We start from the raw sequence: 7,799 nt of genomic DNA, 5'->3' as shown, positions 1-7,799 counted from the left end.
AGAAAAACCTGGGAGAAGGAATAAAGGAGGGAGGACATTCGGCATTATAGTGGTTGTCTTTCCAAGTAAGCAGTGTGTTTGTAGAAGCCCATCTATTCTGGAAAATCCTTAAACTTTCTGGAAACATCCTTAAACAATGAATTCCTTATTTTCCTTTGTTTCTGCCCACTAATTTTGCTTTATCTATTGAACTGTCTTTATCTCTATCACAGGTTTTCTCCCTGTTATCCATCTAATTTCCTCCTCTGCACCACTGAGGGAGGAGTGAGTGAACAGCAGTGTGGAGTTTAGCTGCCCCTCAAGGTTAAACCACAGCTGAAATCTGCAAGATAAAGGGAACTTTCTTATTAAAAGGTAACTGCATAAACTATTGTAAAATCTGTCATTATCTTCAAAAATACCTGTGAGTCAATATTTCCATACCGTGAGTCCGCAGAGAGAAAATACTTTAAAAGCATTTTTTTTTTTCAACATGAGAAAGCATAAATCAAGGGCTGCTAGAGAGTAATAAACTATTTTGAAAGATCCTGTATCATTAGTGACATTTGTACCACAGTTATGGAATCACTGACCTGAAGTTTTGGAGGGCCTTCTGCTATTGCTTGCAATGAAACGAGACAGACAGCTGCTCATTTCGTCGTTATCAGAAGTTATCCCTGTCTTCTAATTTCCCCATTCTCTGTCCCCCATCACTGTTTTCTATGCCTGTTGTGTTTTGTTAGCTCATTTGAAACAGTTTTTTGCCTCCTCTTTGTGTATAGTTGTCTGTTTTTCTGCTTACCATGAAGCTATGTGTTGTTCTGAAGAAGTTGGTAGGTAAAAATGCTGAATGACCCTACATCAGTAACTTCTGAATATTTGTTGATTTCTTTTATCCTAACTATATTGTAATCTAGTATAATCACTACCACACTCTGTAATTATCTCTCTCTCTATCTCTCTACTGTCCGAATTTTCCCCTGTATACTTTTTGTATGTATAGGTCAAGCATATTTTGTCTAGTCTACAAAATATGTTCCAAACTGTTGCAAAGTAGAAGTGATCCATGTACTAATGCATTTTGAGGAAGGAATGGGATTGATGTTACTGGAATACTTGCATATAAACTTAGTTTTTCAAAAGCTATGCCTAGGGAGCTACAGACTGATAAGAATTTCAGCTACCCAGCACACCTTGCAGAATTAACCTTCTGTGATTATCTTTTGTGCTCTCTGATGAAAGTAAGGTGGATGGGATGGAATTGCTTAAGTGCAACTGAGCACACATGTAAAAATACAGCTGTTAGGACTGACCCAAGAATAGTGTATCCCAATGGTCTGATTCATAGCTGAAACTGCGGGAGCAGTAATTTAAGATTTGATGGATTATTAAGTAAAGGTGATCTGGGAAAGAGTGCAGGAACAGTCACTGTTGGTTCCGTAATCTTATTTTACAGAGCAGTAAAATATCCTTCCTGAAAGTGTGACCCAGAAATCTATGCTATTTTTTTATTGTCAAACTGCTGGTTACCGTCGCACAGGTCAGTGCTTAAATAATGCATCACTTTGTAGGTTATTCTCCTTGCTTCATTTCTCACAGACAGTAAGTTCTGGTATCATAGGAGTTCTTTGTTTATGCCATTAATCTCTATTAAGTTCGCTGCTGAAAATGGAGGATAATGCTAGATGGTGGTGAAAAAAATGGCTTAACAGTTTTAAGTATTTTTCTGCTCTTTTAATATTTTTCAGACTTTTTTTCTTGAACAATCTTTATGAAGCTAACTTATTCAACTAGCAACTCCTTGTGTCTGATTTCTTTTTTTTCCTCTGCAACTTTAATTCCATTGTAAACAACGGTGTGAGCAAGTAAGTTTGTTTGGAACTATTGAACACTCTGTGAGTTGACATCAACATGTATTAAGCTGACTAAAATGTCTCACTTTCTCCTCATTTTCAAATACCAGTCATTACTGATTCTCTCACATTTAGCTTAGAGCTGTTTGTAGCTCAGGAATTCTTTTATATATTTGTACTGAATTCACTGAAATAAAATGTTGGCCCACAGTTAAAGATTCAGAAAGCAATAACGGTTAACTCTAATAAAACATCCAATCCTAGAGAGAAGTGCTGCTTCCATTATCATAGGGAAAGGCTTTGAAAGAGAGAAATATGACTTCTTAGGTAAAGGATTTAAATTAAAGATGTTTAGAGATGCCGACTGTTAAGCTCTGTACAAAGGATGTATATACAAAGGTAAACTGCTTCTCCTGTATCACCAGTATGCAATAAAATGGTTTGCTATCACTTTAATAAATAGAACATAACCATTGAGAATTCTATCAGCCTGAGTTTCTGAACAAGCTGTATTTATTGCCTGTTCAGATACTGATGTGATGAGAGGTCATGTCCTGTTCTGAAATGTCATCAGTAACCTGTGTACTATTGTATGCTGGGGGGAAGAACACCAGTATTATTTTTAACATGGCCACTGAAGAAATTTTTGGCAAGGACATCCACAAATGACATGTCTCAGGCTAGCCTAAAACATCGAATTCACACTGAGTTACTTGTCTTGACTAAAACCAGTTTGGGAGTGATGGAGGAGGTGTGATTTGCACAGACATATTTTTCAGGGCACCTATGACAGCACATGGCATTATGTAACAAAAATGCTGATGCCTTCCAGAAGGTCTCATTTGAGAGTTAATCTTCACCACTGACCTTCCTAAATCTGGCAGGGAATATGAGCCCATTGAATATTAACCAGTTTCCAAAGCAAGGACAGGGACTGCTGGAGGAAAACCAGTGGATTGTCCTTTCTATTTGCAGTTTGGGGGGGGAGGGAGGGGGGGGGGGGGGGGGGAGAAAATTGTCAACTAGGCCAAGGATAGATTTATTCACAGGAAGTAAGCAGTACGGGGAAGTAAGCAGCACGGTGCATTATAAGCATATTTAGTAGATTACTTGAGAGCCATCTCAAATTTTTATAACATGCTATGCCAACTTCTGCTCAACTTTGTGCAATGCAAGCCTTACTGCAGAAGTTCCAAGGGTGCCTTATCTTGCTTTTCCACCTGGTCTGTGAATGCAAGAATCATTAACAGTTTTACAGACCACATGGCTCTTGCTTCTAATTCTAACTAATAATGTAGTTAATATGAATGTTCAGAATATCATTATTTGTTTTAAACAAAGTAAATACCGTCTAAGTACCAGAGAAATGTGAGGTCCTATTTTACATAATGTCCATTTGAATCCCTCCAATTTACAGGGCAATGTAGTCTGTAAATTAAAATTATATTATGAACTTATTAGCAAAAATGAAACCAAACATATCAAACAATGTCTCATCAACATGAATTCACAAATTAATCGCTTCTTTAATTCATGAATTCTCTCACAAATTCTCAAATTCCTAACTCGTAATTTGCATGCCTGTGTCCAAAATAGTTGCCTAGGCAAAAGTTAAGAGTGCTCATTCTTCCCTCTCTTCCTGTATTGCACCAAGAAGCATGAAAACCTCGCAAGCTGATCTACTTCAAAAGCTTTTTTGGGTAAACTGATTTATTTATGTCTGAAAGTTTGGTCTATGCTGTATCAGTGGATTCTGAAGAAACTTCCATACAATTACAGTGCAAGAACACAGGAGATGATAGCTGCAAGGTGACAGCAAGGTGCTAGTGGCAGTGGCTGCACTGTAACATATTCTTTCCTGTCCATTGAGTCTTGCCAACCTATTGCTTTGACTTTGATCAAACAGTTCATCCCCTAGTGTCCATCACAGGCTTTATCACAAACTGGTATTAGGTCAAAATCAGAGCAGGAGTTGAGAGGACAGTCATAACTATGTAGTCATAAAGTCTAACAGTAACTTGAATTCCTGAAAGAGAATGCTCATGTAATTGACGAGCTGAGCTGAAAATGACTTAATGTAATGTACTGGCTAAGCAACTCTGAGAACAAGATTGCTGATCCAGAAAGAGACACTAAAAAAAAAAAAAAAAAAAAAAAGGGAAAAAAAACAAAACACCTTTATTCTTCATGGAAACAAATGGAATGAAGTTGCATACAAAATTTCGGGGGTCTTATCACCTTAAAAATGTGACTGAAATGTGAAGGTAAAATCAATCTTTTTCAGCAGTCATGTCAAACCATAGCTCATTCCCACTGTATCTACTTTGTTTAAGTACTGAAGTGAATGTTCTTGCTTACTTGCTCTGTTCACTGTCACACATTTTTGTTATGCTTATTATTAGTTAACGCCTGGTGTAATACCCTGTTGTTTATCTGTAGCATCATAGATATGATATTAACTGAAGTTTGAGATATATATCAAGTAAGACTTATATTTGTCTAGGTTTGTTCCCCAAATCCCATATCATGATCCAGTTTCCTTATTTTAAATTAAAGGAAATTTAAAAAGTGAATTGAAGACATTACAATGCCCAGAGTTCTGGAAAAGGGGGAAAAGAAGAGGTTTCTTTTGTATTCCTGAGGTAAGTATGTCTTTGGTGCACTTTTATAAACAGTAGGAGAGCCTTTTTCATAATCCAATCTGGCATAAGAGTGAAGCAGGAAAGAATGATAAGATCCTGAAAGAATGAAACATTGCCAAGAATTTTAGCTTAAATTGACTTTGAAATACATTATTTAGATATATGCACATCTAGCATATGACTTATCAATTTTGTATAAACCTAATTTTTTTTCATTCTTTTCAATAACACTAATCCTATAACTTTCATTGGTCAGTTATATCAGTGTTATTAGTATTATCTATCTGTCTGGACATCATAGTAAATATAGTAAGTTAGTTCTACGAGACCTAGTTTCTATGAACATGGGTGCGACTGACACTGAAGATCATCAGGCTATTTAAACACTTGTGCCTTAAGCTTGAGTGCTTTATTTACCAAGGTTCTCCTAAAGAATCACTAGCCAAGGGGAACCAGCAGACTCTCTAGCATTAATGCTCTTCTATTTCCACTGTCATCACATTTCCAGAAAGAATTCATAGGGCAGCTTGGGGAAAAAATTAAGGAATGCTGTAGGCTATGCTAAATTGGTAATGAATGTGCAAATGCCTATCTGGCAACCTTTAGCTTTTCAGCTAGTAAGCAACTGTTTATCTCAGCAGGTATATCATATCCTCCATTTTGTATGAAAAATATAAGTAGTTGCTTGTAAATTTTATCCCCTCTTGTGAACTCCATGCTGTTCATGATCTTCAGCATGGAGATTATAAGGGCATGTTCTTTATCAAAGGGTAGCTCAATCATCACCATATTCCTGCTGAGTACCTGAAATAACGTTCTTGTTTTCACTCCAGAGATAAATGAACAGTTTGTTCATCAGTTAAAGAACCACACTTGTCAACCCCCAGTGGAAAAAGAAAAGGCATTTTCAGTGCCTACGGGAGGAAAGGAGGAAGAGGAAGAGCAAGAAAGGGAAGAGGAAGGCAGGAAGGCAGGAAGGCAGGAAAGAAGGCAGGAAAGAAGGCAGGAAGGCAGGAAGGCAGGAAGGCAGGAAGGCAGGAAGGCAGGAAGGAAGGAAGGAAGGAAGGAAGGAAGGAAGGAAGGAAGGAAGGAAGGAAGGAAGGAAGGAAGGAAGGAAGGCTACCACCACAAACATTTATGTTTTTTCTTGTGATTAATATCATTTCCTAATACCTATGTGCTGGATCAGTCTCAGGGCCGTTGCTCTTTTTCCAGCTCTGATTTTGTTCTGCCCAGGAGAGACAATCTAAGTAGAAGTCTCCTCTAACGTTTTCAACTTTATTTCCCATCTACCTCTTTTGAGCTTTGATAAAAAATTGTGCAAAGAAGACTATGTTTAATTGTGCATTAAATCACCGCCACATAGGAGATGAAAACCCTTCTGAGATCTTTTTTGGATTCTATAAACAAAGTTTGCATAAATATTTTTTGTAGCTGTATTACTCAGTGTTAGAAAATGTGAATCATTATAATCTGTTGTATTACATCTTCATACTTGGAGTTGATAGAATAGCAATATTTACACAAGCAGTATTGAAGCAGAACCAAGATATTTGTCTCATCTTAACATGCAGCACTGAAGGTGAGAATTAGTGTTTCAAAAAATATCACTATTTCTTTGAATAATAATGATAATAAAAACAATAACAATAATAGTAATAGTAACAAGGCTAATTTTGCTACTTTAACCACCTTTCTTTATTTGAAATTTTTCCACAGATATAATTTGATTGAATTTCTTTTGGTAATTTACTTCATTTCCAAACTCTAATAGAAATGAGTCTTACCAATACCTCTGCACATGTGTGACTTCATAATTGAGGATTTCATGAAACTGTCTGGAATGCATTGGTTTTTTTTTCTCAATCTTTATATAATGAGGGAATCATTTTATCACAAAGCAGAAATGTTCTCATATATTGTGCATGATCACCAGCTTTCAAATGGATGAAATTATAAAAAATGTTTTATAATTACTCAGAGAACAAAATGTAATTTTTAGAGAATAAACAGAACTATTTCTGGTAACTTAAGCTCTTATTCCAAAACAAAGTTTGTTTTGCAGTGGTTTTCTAAAATTTCATAGTAGCTGTAACACAACACAATAACTAACACAACAGCAACAACAGAGCCCTTGAGCAGGAAATCAAGGATGTCTCTTTCAGAAATATTTTATATTATTCAGTGCTTCCAAATTGTACTGCTCAAACTGAAATCTGCTGTTTCTATCAAGGTTGCATAGGTTCAGTATAGTAAAAAGAAGGAGTGAAACAGCAAATCACTGGAACATTCCCCTTAGAATGGAAGTGAATGAGCTACTAGATACAATACTAGGAGCAGCGACAAGAATGCCGTTTTTAGTACTGCATCCTTAAACTTGGAATTTGAAAGTCTTGCATTTTAATTCCAATGCACGGATGAGAATGAGATTGGTGAAGAGCAACACTGCCCTCCGGTGGCCGGATTACTTTTTCTCAGAGATAAACACTGGAAATATTGGATAGGTCTATTTATTCAGCGCCTAGAATTGTATTGTTAGCAAAATTGCATGCATGGGACTGAGAATTTCAGGCTAGATTTATAATATTAATGATTAAAGTATTATTTTACAGAAATATATCAAACAATTTTACGCAAGATTAAAAATCACTGGAAAACAAAAATGGAGAATATAGTAATATATAAACTGTATAGTGTCAGTAAAGATAATTTAACTAGCTTCATGTCTCATTCAATGTCTCGTGAGTTTTATTTACTGTATAATGAGTTTTCAAACCCTGAGATTAAAGATTTATGGGGGATTTTCCAATCCTTTTAAAAATAGATCAGATTTTTTGAGATCTTAATTTTTAGTCACTGCACAAAGTTTAATAGACACTAGATCAGATAAATAGTGAAAATATTCCCTTTTGAGGCCAATCTGAAAGAAGCACGAGAATAAAATGTGTACAAGTTTGTGTATGTACAACTATGTTTATGTAAAAATAATTATTCCTGTCAGATACCTATTCTTAGCTCTGGAAACAACTAATTGTTAACTTAGCAAACAAGTTTATCATGCTGCTCCTCATTTTAGCTGGGGTCTTTCAGCAATCTTGAAAAACTTACCACCATTTGATAAAATTTTATGATAACCTTATACATTATATTTATAAAATTTTATATAACATTATCATACTGTATTTTTACTGGTTCAGTAGTTTGTTTTATCATAAATATTGTCATGCTCAGTAACAACAAAAAGATTCAGAGCATTCATGAAATATTTCCATGGCCATTTTTCAAAGACTTGTTCTCCAGCACATCAGATTCTTTTTAGTGAAAG

General features: G+C 35.7%; 1 long non-coding RNA gene across 1 annotated transcript; it reads left to right on the top strand.

Moving 5' to 3' along the window:
* Positions 1-238: 238 nt before the first annotated feature.
* LOC125700942 (uncharacterized) lies at positions 239-4,449 on the top strand. The gene is made up of 3 exons (XR_007380098.1): positions 239-354; positions 1,728-1,844; positions 4,389-4,449. It is a non-coding gene; the product is annotated as an uncharacterized LOC125700942 (long non-coding RNA).
* Positions 4,450-7,799: the final 3,350 nt, after the last annotated feature.

The sequence above is a fragment of the Lagopus muta genome, chromosome 1 (assembly GCF_023343835.1).
Source record: "Lagopus muta isolate bLagMut1 chromosome 1, bLagMut1 primary, whole genome shotgun sequence".
Taxonomy (NCBI): Eukaryota; Metazoa; Chordata; class Aves; order Galliformes; family Phasianidae; genus Lagopus; species Lagopus muta.
The sequence above is the reverse complement of the archived record's forward strand: the minus strand, read 5'-3'. Positions and strand labels throughout refer to the sequence as shown.